This window comes from Protopterus annectens, chromosome 2.part0, assembly GCF_019279795.1.
Source record: "Protopterus annectens isolate FY-2018-M chromosome 2.part0, PAN1.0, whole genome shotgun sequence".
In the NCBI taxonomy this organism is placed as follows: Eukaryota; Metazoa; Chordata; order Ceratodontiformes; family Protopteridae; genus Protopterus; species Protopterus annectens.
The window spans coordinates 147,137,730-147,159,707 of record NC_056728.1 but is presented as its reverse complement, the minus strand read 5'-3'; the positions used below and the strand labels follow the sequence as shown (position 1 = coordinate 147,159,707).

Below are 21,978 nucleotides of genomic sequence, written 5' to 3'. Positions count from 1 at the left end.
CCTAGGTGTGAGTGCGTGCATGTGTGTGCCTTCTGTGGAAGGTTGGACACCAGGCTGGCAACTCGACACTCTAAAACTCCACTGCCAATCATGAGCGGACAGGTGATCCACTGTGGTAACCCCTAACTGGGAAAAGCCAGAAGAAGAAGAAGAAGAACCATTGTCAAAATAAATCTTGCCTTTCTAGGAGTTATCACTATGGACTTGAGAATTACCAGAGATTCCTGAAGTACATATACCAGAAGGAACTTGAGTACTAAAGTGAACAAAGAATTGAACAGAAAAGACACTGAATATCAAGAAAGCAGTAAATATGTAAACTTACAGATTAATGAAAATCATTATAATCCCAAAAGGGGATCCATGTGGAAAACAGGGGTAGTGATTTGAAACAAGACTTAGGGAAAATAAAGGTTAGCAGTAAAGCTTAAGGTAAGATGTGTAATAAATAATTATATATTGAGATCAACTTTTTGTAACCTCTGTAATAGACTGGTCATTCTTGGTCATCAAAGAGGTTAAACAGTCATGTAAGTGTACAGGAAAAAATATGGTCTAAGACTTTTTTTGAATGATCCCACCTGCATGTGTGCTATTATCCCAAACACAAAGGGAACAGACATTAGAAAAGTAACTGTAAAAACAAGCTTTTGATACCGCCAAATCTGCACTTCTAACAAAAGTTTTCTAGAATGCTAAGCACTTAACTGCTTTTTGGTTTATAGATGACTCAAAGAATATCCCTGTATAAAATGAACATCTGCCCAAGATATTCGCTTCATTGCAAAATGTCTGCATCGAGGTGAGTCATTTTTCAGGATGCAGCAATGATCTTGACTGGCATCTTTAACAGCAAACATGTTACCTCCATAAAGAGTAGCCAAGAATAGCTGAATGCACAAGTGAGAATACTAAAACTGCACAAAAGAGAAGGATGCATTTGAAAGGGAGTAAATATACCTGAAAGTGTATTATTATTATTATTATTATTATCATGATTAATGTAGCAATCCTTATACCTTCAGCATATTCTTTGTAGACTTCTATTCAGAACTAAACTAATCCAAATGTTCATATCTGGTTTATAAAATGAACACGCACAGAGAAAATAAAACACATATTTTTCTGTTGTGTGAACAAGAAAAATATTACAAGTTATATCATTCACAGAGTAGTCCAGAAATGGCACTCCTGCACAATTGAAGTAAAATGCTAAACACTGACAAAGTTATCTGGCTGCCACAACTTTAGGTAAACATTGCTAAACAACATCAGTTTTTAATAGTTGAGCATCACAATTTTAGCACTCATTTTGCAATCTTACACTGTGAACAAAAGCAGTGAAAAGCTTTATATATTCCTGTTGAAGTTATTCTCTACAGAGACTACATCTTTCAACGGAAAATACATATACAAATATTTTACTCGGATCAAAAACCTGGCAGTTGTATGTCATGCTCCAAATGAATTATTCTGTCATGAATTTCTGGTCATTATATCATCGAAAAGTAACAATTTCACAGTGCTATCCTTGTCTTGTTCATTTTATTTATTTATACTTTTGTTGATCAGGTTAGTCCCATTAGACTAGTGGCATCCTTTCATCAGGGGAGACCTGAGGTGTTATTTATACTTCTTGGGGAACTTGGCCAAGGCATCGGGGAACTTCCCCTACTTTTTTCATAGGTGTCATTAATGTCGTAGTGCCATTTCAGCAATAACTAGCTGTTCCATTGCTCTCAGCTTTCTCAGATTTTGCTTCATTTTTTTCCTGCCGTTCATAAAATGTTGATTTTTCTAGTAAATCATTGAAGACTATAGTTAAACAATAATTTGCGACAATAAGAGTATCATGCTTCTTATTGCTGGTAGAAATGCACAACGGTGCACATTTCTGCTATGAAATGCTGACTTCCTGAAAGTCGATATTTCAAAAGAATGAAAAATAATGCCTGAAAAATAGGAGGAGAAAAAACTCCCTTTTTCTTGTTTTTTTTTTTTGCAGGGAACAAGCACCCATGCACCCCCCCCCCCCAAACTTATATATACAAACTCCACGGTCACTAACTTGAAGAAGGGAGAAATCTCCCTAAAAAGTGAGTCATTGCTTAGAACAGTTAAAAATCACTCAAGCAATGATTATCTGTGGAGTAAAGCATTTGGCATTATACTATTTGTCTTTTTTCTGCGTGCTACTAACACTCGGTGCAATTTTTTCCTCAGTCTTGCATATTCAAGCCTTGATGCAAACCTGTTGTTTTATTAACTTTTTAAGTGAATTAGAGAAATATTTCAAAACTGTCCCTGATTTTGAGCCTTTCCCTCCATTTTTGGCTTTATCCCTGATTCTTAAGTAACACACACAACTGAGAGCTATAAATGCAAGTAATTTCCAAATGTTTGCATCATGAAGTTATGCTGTGGACTAAAGTAGTAAAACTATAATAATGGTCCTGGCAAGGTGATTTTTTCCATAGTTACTGTAAATTCCTCTATTTAAACAGAACTGCAAAGTCCCTGGCATGGCTTCTAGTATAGGGTTCAGTTAGTAGAATAATAAAGTTAATAAATAATCAGGTTGCCACTCTTAAATGAAACATGAAATAAACTAAAACTTGAAACCGCACTTGCAGTCCATGAAATTCTCAAATGTTTTCTCCAACACCACAATTCAAAAGCTTCAATTTCTGGTGCACAGCCTTACTTAAAAGTCCAATCCTGCAAAACATAGCTTTGACTGTATGGGACTTTTGCTGGCTTATAATGCAGTGTCTTGATTCTTTATAATCTTATCTAGATTTGCCACAGCTTTCCTTCCAAAAGGCAAGAGTATTTTAATTCAGTGGCTGAAATCACCATCTGCAGAGATCTTTCAGCTTCTCTTTATTCTCATCTTTTTTCAGAGCAGTTGTACAGTAGGATGGCATAGTTTTATTTGTTAGATGCTCAGCTGAAAGCCAGATTTTAAACCTTCTTTCACTGCCACAAATGGACTGTTCAACTCTCCCTCACTCTTAGCCACCAGAGTAACATCACTTACATACTTAAGGCTGTTAAAATTTCTCCCAGCACTTTCTATTCTGGCATATGATTCACCTAATAAAGTATTTTTTCATAATCCCAGGCAGTACCTGCAAATGGACATGTGATCATTGTATTAAAATATATTCAGTGTATCAGAACCAGAACTGGGCTGATGTAGAGTTGGGGACCAAAATCATAGAAAGCCAAAGCATCCTCAATCCAAAATGGAGATACAGGAACAACAACATGCACTAAAGTATAATTTTTTTTAACTAAAATTAAAAGAAATTCCAAACCATAATATAAATGGTTAAGTGCTTTCATCTCTGCAAATGGGACCTCATCAAATCCAGTGTATCAATTAATTCAGTAAGGTGACAATATAAAATCTTGTTGCATTCCTTTCCCAGACACGAAGCAGTCAGGTATTCCATGTTTGGTTCTAACTGTCTCTTCCTGTTACACATACAGATTCCTCAGGAAGAAAGTAAGGAGACCTGTTTCTCCAAGAACTTTCCACAGTTTGTATGAGGATGCACATGGAATGAAACACATAAAGCAGAAATGAGACGAAGTATAACAGAGAATGTCATACTACAAATAAAACTAGATTCCTATTCCGGTATTTAAGGGCTTCTTACAGAGATCTTCAAAATGAAGCTATATAAAGTAACTGACAGACAGACAGAAAGACAGACTTGTGTACTATTTTTACTGCATGTGTACTCCAGTTATTCTTTGTCTGTCATTAAACCGATATACAGTTATAAAAACTAAATCTTTGTTAAAACAGTACAAACGCCAAAAGATCCAAGTAAGATTTACAAAGAAAAAGGCTTATATACAATAAATAATATTTTCTCTAATGTATTCTTAAGGTAGAAATTAAAATTCACAAGTGTTCCCAATATGGGAACAGAAAAACAGAATGTATTAGACAAGTGCCACATCATCTCATAGTTATTGATTGAAAACAAAATTGTCAAGGCAAAACATTAAACATACAGCTTTACCATCTTCCAAACTACGTTTTAAATGAGTCACTCCAATAATTTTATCTAAAAAGGAAATATATTGATACTCTTGTCTCCATTAAGTAAAACATTAAACAAAAAGGAACGATTCTCCAAATGTGGCATGTTTCAAAACATCTAAACCTGTCTAGTAATAGACTCCCAGTCTGAGAAACTGTTCAGTATAAACAGTAACACTCAGATTTTCAATTGAACCCCTGAGGAAAACAAAGCCCAACAATTTCCAAAATGTTAATTTGGGTCTCTTAATTAACATTAGGATGGCAACTTAATTTGTACGTGATAGCTTGTGGTGAATTATACTCTCAAAAGACAGATTTCAGCTACAGTGATCTACAACATCTCTAGTTCTGCATCACCCTGGATTTCCTAATAATAAATACAGAAGCTAAACAAATGCAGAATTTTTAGGTATAGTTGCATAGTTTGAAAAAGAGAGGCTACATTTTATTTACTTCTGTTTTACTTAGAAGCACTGGAGAAATGTATGCACAGTTGGTCAGGATTAATACAAAGAAGCACTAGATTGTTAAATATTTTGAATTTTTTGCAGAGTACACACAGAGTAGATGCTGCAATCAATCCCACATCTGTTACATATCAGATATTTGTTGTGGGGCTCAACCCCTGGTTTGTGTGATGCATGTTACTTCCATTTGTTTAGTCACCTTCAAAGCAACACTGACAGCAGGTAGACAGCTAGCTAAATAACTGTGCATGCATGCAATCATTTTCAAATATTGTAATATATGGAATTATTTTTTTCTCCAGGATATCACTTTTATGTTGTAGCATGGCAAACATAAAAGTCAACATGCCTGTCCACAACACTTACTGAGGGTTTTACTACAAATAGGTAGTCAGCAACTTACGCAATGGTTACAAAATGAGGTGTTGGCATAACATTGCTCCTTTATTTCAGAAACTGCTTATAGCCACCATACACATATAAAAAGAACACCTAACCCTGAAGTTTCTGCACGTTGTTTTGTCAGTAAAGCAGTGGAACTGAAAAAAAAACTAAAAGAAAAAGTGAAACATCGTGAGGTGACCACATGCAGATGAAAGCAGCTTTGGGTAATCTCAATGCATGTAGATTGGTAACAGATAACTTGTTTAATCATTTAAATTTATTTACTTAACATTTGTTTACTGGGAAAGTTTAATTGGGACAGAGCTCATTTTCAGAAGAGGTCTGGGGAGAAATGCTTCAAATGCATGTTTTTGGAAGGTAGGAGGAAACCCAAGCACCTGGAGAAAACCAACACGAATGCAGGGAGAACATGGAGACTCCGCATATAAGGCATCCATGCCAAGAATCAACCTGTAGAACCTCTTGCTGTGAGGAGATACACACATACAAAATAACAAGTACTTAGTTTTAATCTGTTTTATTCTATTTAATCTATTTTTGTCTGTTTTTCTAGTACGGAGCACATTAGCACTATCAAATGCATTATCTGTGTGTGTGTGTGTGTGTGTGTGTGTGTGTGTGTGTGTGTGTGTGTGTGTGTGTGTGTATCTCCAGAGAAGTGAATCAACACTAAAAACATCAACTGCAAAATGTGAAAAAAAAAAGATTTCACACCCTAACATGCATGCTCCAAGGTGCAACCCTCGGAAAATGTTTTTTGCAGGGAGGCATGCCCCCAACACCCCCTTCTAATTAAATATGCTAACTCCAAAATCACACAGTCTGCAGGAAAGTGACATATTCCCCAACCTTGTGAATTATTGATCTCGCAAACCTGTCAACCTTCTGTTTTGTCAACTAAAGTGTGGGATTTTCATTTAATAAAAGAGTATATATATATATATATATATATATATATATATATATATATATATATATAAATTATACATATGTGTGTGTGTGTGTGTGTGTGTGTGTGTGTGTGTGTGTGTGTGTGCATGTCTGCTCGTGTGTGTATATACATATATATAAAGATAGATATTGATATATAGATAGATAGACATAGATCTACAGATATATATACATATATAGATAGGTGTGTGTCTAAAAATGGATCCACTCATTCTGAGTGATGCAACTGTTGATTGACAGCAAAATCACCTGAGAGTTTTTCTCATCCAGCAGGTACAGTGATTATTTGCAAGTTTCTCATCTTCTCCATTGCTAAGCACTCTCAGAGTTTTACAGCTGCAGGGTTGAGAGTGCTGTAGGGGAGCTTCCACCCCTACACAAACATTGTTTTATATATTCTTCCTTCCACTCAGTGCTGTGAGGTACAAGAAATGGGCAGGTGATGGAGCACTACTTGTATACACACACACACACACACACACACACACACACACACACACACACACACACACACACACACACACACACCCACAAACACACACACACGCACACACAATTCAGAAAAATTGTCGTCAAAATTGAGATTACTTCACTTAAAACAGTTGTATGTCTTTTGAAGAAAAATTCTTCAACAGGTGAATTTACTGTCATAGTATATAGAACACATACATAATGTCCCAAATGTCATTTCTCATATGCACTTCTTCAAAAAATATATATTTCTGCTCTCCAAAAGTCAACAAGTCTTGTAAGAAAGTCTTTGCTATTGCATGCATTAGTAAACTAGCATGTTCAATGCCATGTCCGGATCCATGGCATTTATACAACTTATTCCTTTAAAGCGTAAAACTATGAATAATAAATTAGCTTTTGATTAAGAAGCTTAAATTTTGAGAAGGAGAATAAAAATAATAGTTTTATAATTTGCATACACTCTAGTTAGGTTTGAATGTATTATATACAAACAGTGAATAATACAGTTGCAACAAATATTCAGCTAAAGACATAGCAGGGAGTTGCTGTTTCATGGTTGTAATTGTTATCAGCACAAAGCACAGCACCTAAATGTGACCTAACCTTTGAAGGGTCATAGATTATGTTAACCTATGACACTCACCATGGGTCTTCGAAGTAAACGTATCAACAGTAGTTGAATACCATACGTAAATGTTGGCCAGTCTGGGGATACAAAAGACAACCTAAAATAACAAGCTATAGCTCTTAACAAGCATTACAATTTTTCATCCCTTAACCTTCAATGGCCAGAAGTGCACACGTGTAATTTGTTTTTTTTTTTTACGTACCTAAGCCCATGCCAATAAAATGTATTGCTGGGGTTAAGCTTAAACAGTGGCAATGCAAGCGAAAAACATTTCACTTATGAATTGATTTGGACATTCTATATGTATGGGTACAAAAAGATAAAAGAGAATATAAGAATTTGTAGAGCCTACTATCTCCCTCTATGATGAGCTATTCTGAGGAAGAAAATAAAATTATACTGATTTTATTTTAATTTATAACATAAGCAAAGTTCAACTAGTATAGTGTTATCAGGATAATTGTGCCCAATCAATACTTGACTTTGGTCAAGTCTTTGATAGAATTGGATTGCAGTGAATGAAACTTGCATTTGGCCAAATGTTATACTGAATGAAATGCCATTATGTCAAATGCTGTTGTTGTTGTAAATGTACATGTCAGTGACTTTAAGGTTAGAGTTGGAAGTTCAGTTATTTTTTTATGGCTCAGGTTTTAGTTTGGATTACCTTTAAGGTTAATGGAAGGATTACAGTTAAGTCTGGGACTTGGATTAATATTAGTGTTTGGCTCAACTTTATGTTTATGGATTAGAGTTAAGTTTGGGGGAAGGTTTAACATTAGTGTTCGGCTCAGCTTTAGGTTTATGCATTAGAGTTAAGTTTGGGGTTTGGTTTAACATTCGTGTTCAGATTGGCTTTTAAGTTTACAGATTAGAGTTAAGTTTGGCATTAGGTATAACATTAGTTTTGACTCAGCTTTAGGTTTATGGATTAGATTTAAGTTTGGGGTTTGGTTTAACATTCCTGTTCAGATCAGCTTTTAAGTTTACAGATTAGAGTTAAGTTTGGCATTTGGTTTTAAATTAGTGTTCCGCTCAGCTTTAGGTTTACGGTTTCCATAGGTATTCAATCAGGTTTAGGGGTATGAACTCTGTGGAGTGTGCATATTGTAAAGTGGTTATGGGATAGGCAATATTTTTTCCCATAAGAAATGATGTGGAAAATTAACCAAGTGCCATGCCTTGTGAATGTTTGACCAACGAATGTGTCTAACATAATGGTCTAGAATGTTTTTTCCTAAACTACTAAAGGAATGAGTGAGTTTCAACTTTTTCAATAGTTAATTATAAAAAAAGAAAAATGAAGAAGAAGAAATAAAGAAAGAAAAAAATAAGACAGAATCAGTTAGATTTTTTTTTATTACATTAGCCGATATTTCTGATGCCAGCATATTGAGAATCATCATAAAAACAAGATGTCCATTTCCTTTGTCTCTTGACAGGTTGTTAAGTTTGTTGGATGTCTGCACGTGGGACTGTATGTTTGTTTGTGGGACAGCATGTGTGTGTGTGTGTGTGTGTGTGTGTGTGTGTGTGTGTGTGTGTGTGTGTGTGTGTGTGTGTGTGTGTGTGTGTGTTTGTCTGAGTGTAAATCTAAAGTGAGACAACAACTGCTTCAGAACTCTCCTCACCTCACTTAGCAACCAGCAACTGAAACATAATTGAAGGAACATGAATATATCATATCAGACAAGCACTAATCTAGACTCAATGATGATGTGTTCTTTTACACAAAGGTCAACCCTGTATATGTATATGATATATGTTCACTCAAACTAATTAATTAAAACAAATTTCTGGCATGACAAGTTCATTCATAACTATTCATGACTATTTTGAACATCAATATTCTGTGACTGAAAACTAATACAAAGAAGACACTCTGTGACTACTAAACAAGCTAATGGAATGAAACTGTTTTATAACATGCTCTGAGGTTTTGTAACTCTAAAATTATTAAAGAGACAGGGATTTTAGAAGGGCCTTCTGCTGCATGAGGGAGCATGGCTTATGCCCCTCTGAAATTTCCAAAAGTTGCATTCAACCCACTAGTTATTATCAAAGAATAAACTATTATTCTCATCAAGCACTCATTCAAACCTTTTTTCATGCACGTATTTTGTCGCTCGTCTTGGTTTACTATTGAAGATGAACAGGCAGGGTAGTTTGTTTATATGCTTTATTACACAGAAACACATCAGGATGGATAGCAGCAGTACAAAACATAAACAAACTTAATAACTGACAGACTACACAGACATGCATGCTTACATCTAAACAGCTAACTACAAAATGGCAGTCAGGCTCGCATGCTCAGTATTTATACACATGTGCAAGCCCACAGAAAGCTTCTTAAAGGTATATATACATATTGTTCTACATCCTCCCTCTTTAATGACTTACCCACAATAAAATGACATTTGGAAATGAGACATGCAATTGTATAGACGCTAAGAAATAAACATAACACTTATGTCCTTATGTCTAAGTTGCCGTGTATCTGGAACATGGTCTAGAAATGTGACCTGATCTAGTTATATAGCAATTAGAACTGAGTTTAGCAACAAGAACAGTCATTGGTTAACAAACATATTCTGGAGTTTCAGGATTCTTCTTAGGAACAGGAATATTTGCTGGAATGTCCTCTAGAACTGGAACACTGGAAAACTCACTCTGAGACTTAGAGTCTTTCCCGCAGGTATGATACTGTAGTACAGGCTCAGACACCAGGACCAAATGTTTCTGATTCTGCCTAAACTCTACTCCTTGTTATTCCACAATGTGTGATTTTGACTCTGGACATACATTTTTCATGACACCAATCCAATCAAAACCTTTGGACATCTGCATACTCACTCTCTCCCCTTCTCATAATGCATTGAGTGGTTTGCTGGACTTATCATAATAGGACTTCTGGGACAAATGCCTTTTCATAAGTTGAGCTCTCACTGATTTGTTGTTCCTAGCACAGGGAACTAACAGATTGCTAATAATTGGCAGTGTGGTTCTGGTTTGTCTCGACAGAAGTCTCTGTGCAGGTGAACCACGATGTTTATCATGAGGAATATTGCTGAGATTCAAGAGATACAAGAAAACATTGCTATTGTCTCGTTTTGACTTCTCTAGTAACTGTTTCACACATTGAACTGCATGTTCTGCCAAACCATTTGACTGTGGGTACTCAGGGCTACTCGTAACATGAGTAAAGTCCTTCTCTTCAGCAAATCATTTGAACTGCTGGTTTTTAAATTGTGTGACATTGACAGAAATAACTTTGTGCAGACTACCATGGACTGCAAAATGCTGCTTCAACTTAGTAATGACAGTACTGGATGCTAGATTAGGAAGTAGGTCACTCTTGAACCAGTTTGAATAGGAGTCTACTAACACCAAGTAATGTTGACCATTCCATTCGAAAATGTCTGTAGCTACTGTTGACCAAGGTAGTTCAGGAATCTGGTTTAGCTGAAGTGGTACTTTCTGTTGATGTGGCTTAGTACTATTACATACAGAACAAGATGAAAGTACTCTCTCAATGTTCCTTGACATAGAAGGCCAAAATGCTATTTCTCTCAGCCTTCTTTTGGTAGAATCAGTTCCTGGGTGGCCACAAAGCAAGACAGTACTATACTCTTGTTGCAAGGATTTTGGAACAATCACTTTTGGACCTTTCATGATGATACCACTGAGAAACAAAATCTCATCTCAGTAAGGAAAATAAGGTTGCAGTTCATGAGGTAAGCAAGATTGCTATGACGGCCATCCTTGACTGATAAAGTGGTTGAACTTCTGAAGAACTGGATCTGAGGCTGTATGACTTCTAAGCTCATCAAGACATGTAGTAGAAAAAAATTCTCATTTCCATGACTTCAAAATCAAGTTTCTCATTTTCATGCTGTTTAGTGTTATTTCTGGACAATCCAGATAAAGTATCAGCAAGATAAAGAAGTTTGCCTTTCGTGTAAACAAGACTGAAATTATACTTTTGCAATATGAGCATCATGCCTTGCAATCTGGCAGGTGCTGTATGCATAGGCTTTCTCAAAATAATGAATAGAGGTTGGTGATCTGTTTTGATCTGGATAGGTATACCTTAAATATAATCATGGAACTTTGAATGTGCAGAATCAATTGCCAAGAGCTCTTTCTCTATCTGCGCATACTGCGTTTCAGTTTGGGTTAGAGTTCTGGACACATAGGCTATTGGTCTACCTTCTTGAAGAATGACTGCACCAAGACCAAATTAGGAGGCATCACAAGAAAGAGTAACTGGTTTATGAACATCATAATATCTGAGAGTTGGTGGACTGGCAATTCTCTATTTCAGGACATCAAATGCAGTTTCATGTTGTTCTAACCATGACCAAGATACATCTTTACATGTCAACTCTCTCAGCGGTGCTGAAAGTTGGCTCAGGTCTGGAATAAACTTGCCTAGATAGCTAACCATGCCGAAAAAACATTGTAGGGCTTGAACATTGTCTGATTAACTGAGGGACTACACAGACACGCATGCTTACATCTCAACAGCTTACTACAAAATGGTAGTCAGGCTCTCACGTGCTCAGTATTTATACCCTTGTGGAAGTCCATGGAAAGCTTCTTAAAGGTATACATACGCATTGATCTACATTTGTGATACATGGCACATTTGCTGATAATCATTCTGAATGTATGTCTGACACACAGATATTTCAACCATGAGTTTGACAAATAGCCAAGAACTATTTTTACTTATTTTATGTGGGTGCCTGATAAATGAGACTCATCCATGCTTGCTTTGAGTAAGTATTTGGCATCTGACACACTGGCATTCATACTTCTTATGAGTATGAAATCCCACATAATCTCACTCATGCCTATTTCAAAGCTACAACTGATAGGAAACATATCCATTCACTCCCTCTTCAGTAAGCTTCTGGCAAAGAAAGCTCTTATGTCAGTTTAGCAAACCATAAACACATGAAATAGAGCAGTATCTGTGAAACTACAAAGGATGTTACTGTACGGCATGCAGAAGACTTGTCTTTGAAGGCTGCTGCTTGTTGCCACTGGTAGTATGTTTCATTTTCAGTATGAGGTGTGTTTCAGAGTAAAGAGTAAAGAATTACATAATAACTTTTGGTCAAGAAATCCAAGTGCAACCCACTGTAACCCAATGCCACTGACAGCTGCCTTGAACATGAAATAAAATTGTGCTTTGTTACAATATTGTGGGGTTAAGCCATAGTAAGGGTCTCATAAATGTGCATGCCTATCTAAATCACAGCATCAGAGTAGCTTTTTAGGAATGCTTTCACAAATTCAATATTTGAACCAGATCATAAATATTTTTGTGTACAATCTAGACTAAAGTATAGCAATGTTATATTTACAAGAAGGATAATGTGTCTCCGTTCATAATTTAAAAATGCAAAATTGTCAAACTTTTGTCAAGTTTTGAGGTCTGTGTGTGACTGACAAAGTAGAATACATGACGAGTGCATTTTGTTTTAGTATTAAAGGCATTTTTTTTCTCAAGAATTTGCATTAAGTATTAACAAAAAATAGTAAACGAATTTCATAAACCATCATAAAGCTACATATGATCATTGACAAGGAAAGCATTGCCTGTGGTTGGAGCAGAAAATAATTTATTTTTACATCTTAACCATCTAACATGACTGCATTTGGTTGTTTTCACAAACCTGTACTGTTCACAAATCCTATCTACCATATGCTGAAAAACTCCCAGTAAGGTTTACTCTTCTAATGCCATCCTTTCCAATAGTGGCTAGACTGCTAAATAAAAATGTAAGATATTGGCTTTCTGTACTTCTGAAGAAAGAACAAAAATCTGGAAGCATCCAGAGTCACTCATCCCGATGGTTTACATTGCATGATTACCAGATGCAACAGTAATCATTAAATGACATTAATATAAGGGAATGAAAAATATTTCATTGTGCAAATAGGAAGAAAATATACATATATGAGTGTGTGTGTGTGTGTGTGTGTATTATACATATATATATATATATATATATATATATATATACATATACATTTATATATATATATATATATATATATATATATATATATATGTTTTATATAGTTATATATATATATATATATATATATATATATATATATAGAGAGAGAGAGAGGGGAGGATACATATATAATACAACCCTGCCAATCAAAGTTGTGATGGTTCTATGGAGCTGTACATATAAAAATAGACTTAAAGCAGCATTTGAAGACTGCAGCTCATATTTGCAGATGTAGAGATGCTATTCAATAGACTACGACGGAGCATCATTCTTTTCTGGGCAACAGTCTTTGGTGTCTCTACATATTTATTCAACAAGAGAGGCTCTCCCTGACTATGGGCAAAGCACAAATTAAACAAGGGGATAAACCAGCCAAGCTGCACCAAAAGTAGTTTAAATTTATTGATTGAAATGCTTTTTGTCTGCCCAATATGATTTGAATTTTACCCTCCTAGCCCGAGTAGCTCCGTTCCCCTGAGGTAGTGCGTTTCAACAGGTGTGGCAAAAATTTTAACAGTGTATCTGAAGAAGTCTGCATATTGTGCAGATGAAAAGCGCTTCAATCAATAAATTTAAACTATGTTTGGTGCAGCTTGGCTGGTTTATCCCCTGGACTACTTCAGGTGCTTTTTTGTGGAATTTTTCATTGTTTGTCAGTTCTTCTAACACAACTTAAACAAGTCTGTTTCATCACATGCTTTGATCTATGTGTGATCATAATCTGAATACATTCAACAGATTAAGAGAATCTTATTTACCGTAGTTATAAAAAATCCAGACATTTAAAAAGAAAAGAAAAAGTGAAGGATGGTGTCATAAATTGTAGGGAGAAATGTGATATATCATTATTTAAGTTCATTTTCAAACAAAAAGAAAAGTTTATTCTGTTTCAGGGTCACAACGTAATTCTCTAGTGTATGTGATTTCATTCTTTTTCAGGTGAGACCTGAGAAATAGTCCATCCAGTCAGGTAGCTTTACTTGTGGTTCTAATAAACTACACAGTAAGTGATAATACCTTGTTAAGACTGCTAATCTTGGCAGTACTGTGACATGCACTGTGTTTCCCTTATACAAATAATGGATTGTTCTCTTCAGTATGGGATAGGTGCAAAGTTCTCAGCTGTGATGATATTGCTATAACACTATTATTCTAGCCACCAAATAAGGTTTTCCCCATCAAGATTTTTTTTCATAAAGTCACACAAATTTAAGGGTACATAAATTATTAAATAAGTTAAGTCTTATGGGGTGGTGTATGTTGTGGGATGTGGTTGCACCCCTATAAAATGGTATATAGGGCAAACTAAACGAATGCTAAAAGTCAGAATTCTTGAGCATTTAGGGCACATTAGAAACAGAAATCTGGAAAGTCCACTTGCTGAACATTTTTATAAAGCTCATGTGGGTCTGATGCTAGTCTCTTCTTCAGTATCTTGGCTAGACCATATCTTGCCATGGGGGAGATTTTGCTGCTTAACTCCTTAGGATGGAAAGTAAATTCATTCTCAATTATAATACTTTATAACTCAAAGGGGTGAATTTAGAAGTAAATTTAAATATTTAAATGTGAAATATTTAAAATATATTATGTATTTATGTGATGTTTTTATTTGACAATGTGTATTTTGTATTGGGGGTGGTTTAATTGCTTGTTTGTCTCTTAGTCACTGTTAATTAATCAATTAATTGTGAATATCATGTGACTGGAACAGCACTGTAAAATATTGAGTGTGACGGTGGCTTAAGTTATTCCTTGAAGGCTCTTTGCTGAGGTTCCAGAAGCACCAGTAAAAGGAGATTTCACTCACAACTGTTGGTTCCTTTGTGTGTTTTTTTTTTTTTTTTTAATGTGGATTATTTTGCTTGGAGTTTTGTGGCCCTCCAACGAAATGAAAGATTTATTCAGAGAAGTATAGAAATCAAAAAAACACCAGTGAGTGACAAGGAAGCTCCACATCCACAAATTCTGATCACGTTTTTTGTACACTCAATAAATTTGTGGACGTAGTACTTTCTTTCTGACTTATACTGCCTTTTGTATGGCAATTGCTCAGCTTATTCCACATAGCTGCTGGGAAGAGTTTGTAATAGAGTTTAAGAATAATTAAGAAGTGAAGTACTTTCCCAAAAGTTATTTTACCTTTGTTTCTGAATCAAATCACATATTATTTCCAAAAAGGAGAAAATGCTGAAGCTAGTTTAACAGCAGCTGAAGCCTTTTGTCCAAGAAATTCTTCATGCCTGAAGGTATTATTGCATTGGTATCAAAAAGTCTTTACGATAATATTTTTAGCTACCTTATTGTTGAACAAGGATTTTCTTAATGGGAAACTCAACCTTAGAGCTAAAAATGTGTGTTTTTCGCACTATCTTTGTTTCCTGAGCCATTTCAGTACCTCAAAATCACTGAGTGCTTCTTATAGAATTTTGTTTTCCACTACATGGCTACTAATGAGGCTTGACATATCAACGTGATCTTGTTTTTCTTCAGACCTTTCTCTTTCCCATAACCTTTTATTTATTTATTTTATTTCTTTTAACATTTTTTAACTGGGATAAGTCTGACTGGTAGTAACTAGGAAGCCCTACATCTTTATTGAGTATCTTTATAATTATCTGTGAGTTGAACTCAGCTAACTATATGTTTCTATACGTGGATAGTTTCGCTAGGTAAGCTTTTCATATAAATTATGAATGGTTGTGATATAGCTGTTCTAGTAATCTAATGTTTTTATATAGTAACGACACCAAGCTTAGTGGTGGTTTTAAGCAACTGTGTTAGGCATTCATTTGTTTTTTTGATGCAGACAGGATGATGTATCCACAGTTGGTTTTAACAAGTTAATTATTTTGTATTACTTCTCTAACAAAAAGCATTTCTGATTGGTTTAATAGATGTTTAAATGTTTTGCTATTTCAGATTTTATTTAATGTCTGAAGAAGCATTGATGACAATGCAAAAGCGCTCACTTTTTTTCTCGATTGCACATTACATTCTTATTTTATCTGGATTTCCACAGCCATGTTTGCTGTCTCTTCGTCACTTTGCTTTTTTGTACTATTGATACAACTGAATTGTTTTTTGCAGTGCGTGGTTTTACTCTCATTAAAAAAGTGGGTGTTTTTTTCCCTTCCTTTGATTTCAAGGCAAGGAAATGAAAGTTTTATAAAGTACAAATAGGTCTTTGGTAGCTAAATACTACGGGAACCACATTGTAGGGAGAAAAGCAACCTAAGAGGTGAGTTAACTGTATGAGAATGTGCAGTTTTCCCAAACCTTACTGTCTTACTAGAAAACCTAGTGCTTAATTGTAAGTAATTTATCAGTTTTGCAGCACTGATTACTTTCAAGCAATACACATTGCATGAAGGCTTCAGACACAAAGTGGTATATTGACATACATTCACATAATAAAAGTGAAATTATACAATGACCCCCCATTAATATTCCAAAACGTGCATGCTGATTGGTCAGCATGCACATTGCAAATCAGACTTATACTAATGGAAAAATGTCTGGTCGCCCGGACTTTTTCCATTAGTATAAGTCTTTTTTTTTGTTTGTGTTAGACAGCGACGAAGAATGGAAGAGCTCCGTTGCTGTAATCTCACTATGTTAAATGGGTTAACATAGCGAGACAGCTTTAAAAAAGCAACGGAGATCTTCCTTTCTCCGTTGCTTTTTTTAAAGCTGTCTCACTCTGTTAAACTTAACATAGCGATACAGCTTTAAAAAAGCAACGGAGAAAGGAAGATCTCCGTTGCTTTTTTTTAAGCTGTCTCGCTATGTAAAACTCTTTTAACATAGCGAGGCAGCTTTTAAAAAGCAACTGAGATCTTGCTTTCTCCGATGCTTCCACCCACAGCTCTGATGTACTGCGTAAGCATATGGATGCGCAGTACATCAGAACTGCCGCACAATACCGGACAGCTGCGGAAGGGCAGCACGGAGGCATTATACAATGCCATTATTTAAGAAAAGTAAGTATTTTTTTTCTTGAATAATGTCATTGTATAATAGCAATAACCCACTTCTGGGTGTGGGTAATGCTGGATTTACCCACGGTTATTTTTGTTTGGCCACTCGGGCTTCGCCCTCGTGACTAAACCACACCAACCGTGGGTAAATCCAGCATTACCCACACCCAGGCATGGGTTACTGCTTAAATAGAGCACAAGAAAAACTGCTACAAAATGTGTACAGTGCAATTCAACCTACTGTCATTATCACTCATTCTGTATGTGTCTGAACAAGGGATCATATTATTGCATCTAAGTTACATTTTCTGCTGAGCCTTTTAGGAATCGCAGAAGACTGTGAAAGTATATCTGCATTCTCAGTTCCAGAAAATACACCGTTGCATTTATAAAATTACCAAATTTGAAAACCGATCCAACTTAGTCAGGAAGCTAATTTTCATACCTGCCTCATGCTAGGAAAATCCAGCATCAGAAAGAGGATTTTTTTTCACTTACTTGTTTTATGGATAGATGGGTTAGTCCAACAGCTTCAGCTTTATTACAAGGCCTGTAACCAAGCACTTTACAAAACTTCACGCAATAAATGTAAACAAGAAATAGCAGCATTGAAATAATAAAGCATATCCATAAAAGAAAAGAACAATAAATAAAAGTGAAACAAGATGATTAAATTAAGAACTGTGTGTTAAATGGAAAAATGCCAACAAAACATGAATGAAAGTATGTCAATAAGGATTATGAGAGGGTCGCTGATCATAACTGGCTTATTAAGTGCTCAAGACATGGACGCCAAGCAATTCCCCCATAGATCTAATCTTTGTGTAAAGGGCACATAATAAATGGTTATGGTTGGAGATCTTATCATAACTCTTTATAGTGCATGGAGATTTAACTGGTCCATGTATGACGAATTACAGTGAAAACAATGGCTAAGTGTTTTGCTTGCATTCACTTGGTACACAAAGATAGTATAACGGATTCTGTTATGTTGGAAAAAGCCAGGGACAAATTACTGGCACAGACAGCAGGCAGAAACAAATCTGTTTTTTATTCTGCCGCTGTCATTTGCTGGCCAGTACTAACATGATACCCAATCTTTACAAATGAAGCAGGGAGTGCTTAACATTTATTAAGATCATGTCTTGCACTATAGCAGTGCTTAGCCGATTAGTCTTTTTCAAGATATAGGAGTGTAATCACCATGCTCCATGCACTACAAAATAATTAAGTAGATTGAGAGTGATACATGAAATAGTACCTGAGGATCAAAAATAAAGATTCACTAATTATAATAATGAGCAATAATAATTGCTCAGGGTTCAAGGTTTGATTCCTTCGATTTACATTTGTCTACAATGTCACTGTAAGCAAGACAGTTAACCAGACAGTGCTCCCGGGTCACTCCTGCAAAGGGACAATTGTGTCCAGTGGGCTTAACTGGTCAAAATAATTGCTAAACAAATACATAGGCTGAGCAGATAGCTAAGTTTTTAAGGACTGCTTACATTTTTTAAGAAGTGGGGACTACCTCAGTCAGCCTCCCAGCAGGTTCCAAAGGTAAAAACCTTGAAAGGGAAGTACAGAAATCTCAGTATAGTCAGGGTGTACAGAAAGACCTGCTAGTAGTCCTTGGGGAGCTAAGTACAAAGTATCAGTCAGGTAGCACTAATGTCAGAAAACCTTCAGACAAAAACCATTTAGGGCCAAATAAGCTGACATGCAAACTTTAAACACAGTCCACAGTCTAATAGGCAGCATCAGTGTAATGTGACGGTACCTAGACATTCCTACAAGTAACCAGACTGCGCAGATCTGTACAAGCTCTAGCCAATTAACTTCCTTATTTGGAAGTTCCAGGAAGTGAGCACTGCAATAATCCAGATGAAAGGAGATAAGCTACATACACCAATGAGGACAGGTAAGGTAAGAGGTATGATAGGGGCAGTAATCCTAAAATGGAAACACAAAGTTTGATGATGCTGAGATATGGCCCTATAACATCAGCTTGCTGCCAATTATTACCCCAAGATCTCATATCTTTGATATCAAACATAGCTTGTCACCACAATAAGTACAATCTTGGGTCAAAATTCATGTGGAAGAATTCCAAAGTGTGGCAAAAATAACCATTGTTACCATCTTGGAGATGATAAACTTGAGCTGATAACAAACCATCCAATCATGGATGCTTGTCAAGTCATCAGCAATTTCATTGAGAGCAGAATTCGATTTCTATGGCAACGGGAGGTGTAGCTACATGTCTTCTACATAACTATGATAATGTAACCCTTTCAAATGGATTCCCCTTCCCAAATGCAATGTGTATTGTGAATAATAAAGGATCTTGACTGGAGCCCTATGGTATATCACAATCAGGAGAGCAGGAGGAAAGCATGAATTTACCACTGACACTACTGTGGTCAAAAGAAGATAATGAACTTGTCAAGTGTATCTCTCAGATTGATATATGTGTATCCATGTACATCTATACATATACACATATACGTGTGTGTGTGTGTGTGTGTGTGTGTGTGTGTGTGTGTGTATATATATATATATATATATATATATATATATATATATACATATATATGTATGTATGTATATATGTATATATATATATATATATATATATATATATATATATATATATATATATATATATATATATATATATATACATACATATATATTTGTATGGCTCTGCTTTTAATGTTCAAGTTAACAAAACAAGATCGGGACCATAAACCCGAATTCTCATTATTTTGAAACTTTAAATGCTTGAGTGTCATTATATCAAAAAATAATATAATCAGTAAATGGCAAATGTTTAAATATGCTACTATCACTTTAAAGATTTGTACTTTGTACCTAAAAACATATGACGGACATTATGTTCTACACTCTTGGAACTATTGCAGAACTGTACGGAACAACATTATCACAGAAAGAGAAAGAAGTGCTTATCATTGAAGGGTACCTTTCCCAATTTGAATGAACCATGAAACTTAAAAAATAATGGTGCTGTACGTATAAACATACAGCAAAATGTAAAGATAGAGTTATTACTATATGTTACCGATTAGTGAAAAATTACTTAATTAGTTTGCTGACAATCATGCAAAAGATCTTGTAGAAGTACAGAGATATACATTTTTTAGTGAGTTTAAACACAGAGCTAATTTGTTAAGAAATACACCCTGTTTAATAGTTGATGCTATGACAACAACATCGCTAGAGTTTGATTACAGTTCTGTTAACTTTTTAAAAGAAATCACTAGACTACTAAAGATGTAACATATTCATTTACTTTTAAAGCTTTGAAGTGTTTTTTTCTGTCTATAGATATGGAATAAGCATAAAAAAGTAAACAAGTGGTATTCTGAAATAAAATGAAATTCACTTGCTTAGGTGTATTGAAATGTTGGAGGGTCAGTAAACTAACATTCACTTTGTTGTTTCCGATATTTTGAAATTCGACTTTGAAACATTTCAGGACAATGAGAATTTGGGTTTTTGGTCTCAGTCTTGTGTGGTGCGAGCATTTGGTAATTTGAGCATTAAAACCAGACATATACATACATATATATATATATATATATATATATATATATATATATATGTGTGTGTGTGTGTGTATATATATATATATATATATATATATATATATATATATACACACACACACACACATATATCAAGCCATATATATTTATTTGCATTTCTTTACCGGGAAGGTCCACTGGGCCAAAAAGTACCCATTGTCAGTGGCGGCCCGGGGAGAAAAGCTTTGCAATGATTTATACATCTGATAAAAACTTCATTGGCTAATACAAGTTTTAAACAGTATGCAAAGTTTTTAACAAAGACAGAAGGCAATGCAGCTGTACATAAATCTGTCTACTGACAGTACATATGTACAAAGGGACAGAAATACATTATCATCCAGGGATAAGGATGATGTTTTTGAATGTAATATAGGATGGAGGTAGGAAAGGTAGGATTAGTAGTAGGGGAGAGATAAAGTCAGGTTATAGGTTGTGAGGAACTAGCACATGAGCAAATTTATTGCAAGTGCCTAATATAATTAAGCTTCTCTTCATCAAACTTGATTTATCGACTCCCAATCCAGCAAAATTTTCCTGAGAACATAGAAATGGGAAAGTATTGAACTTACCTCCCCGCAAGATCCCATATTAAGGATCATTCCCAAATTTTATCAGATTTGGCATAAATGCATGCAGAGTTCTTTAAGTCAGCTGTGGTTGACTGAACTGCAGTTTGGTGAAGGGGGATATAATTGTGTGTGTGTGTGTGTGTGTGTGTGTGTGTGTGTGTGTGTGTGTGTGTGTGTGTGTGTGTGTGTGTGTGTGTGTGTATGTGTGTGTGTAGATGTTTGCTGAACATATAATCTCCTGTTGTTAACAGACGTATGAACTGCAATAAAATGGAGCCCAGCAGAAGGGTAATGAGGCAGTAAAACCTCTTATGTTTGTAGGATATGTTGCATACCTTACAATAAAATTGAATTGTTGTATATCAGCAGAGAGAAGCAGGAAAAAAGTGCAGTACCTGTGGTTATTATAAGTAATGCATTGCAGGTTCCCAAATAATGCACCATGCAGTTAGTGTGCAAGCCAGTTGTTTTAAGGAAATGAAATACATGATATTAGAAAAGTTTTTCAGATAATGAAACACTGTCTGCTAATGTATGCTAAAACCATGTTATCTTTTACAGTGGCTCCAGAGGTGTAAAGAAAAAGAAAAACTTCAAGTAGTCTCCATTGATTGGTGATGCAGTCCTTTTTTTAGTAATATTTGAAGGTGACTGGATGAAGTCCTCAAAATTTACTGGAAAATGTAGTTGAAACAGAAGGGTAGCAATAAGGGTAAGGATCAGGGGTGAACATTATACTCTGACTCTAGGCCTGAGGGAAAATAAGAAAGTCATTCAAAAATAAGTTACTAAATAGAA

At 35.4% G+C, this 21,978-nt stretch overlaps 1 protein-coding gene across 3 annotated transcripts in view; it reads right to left on the bottom strand.

The window, feature by feature from the left end:
- Positions 1–21,978, bottom strand: part of SATB2 (SATB homeobox 2) — a 419,213-nt gene that overhangs the window by 272,592 nt on the left and 124,643 nt on the right. The gene's annotated exons all lie outside the window — the stretch shown is intronic.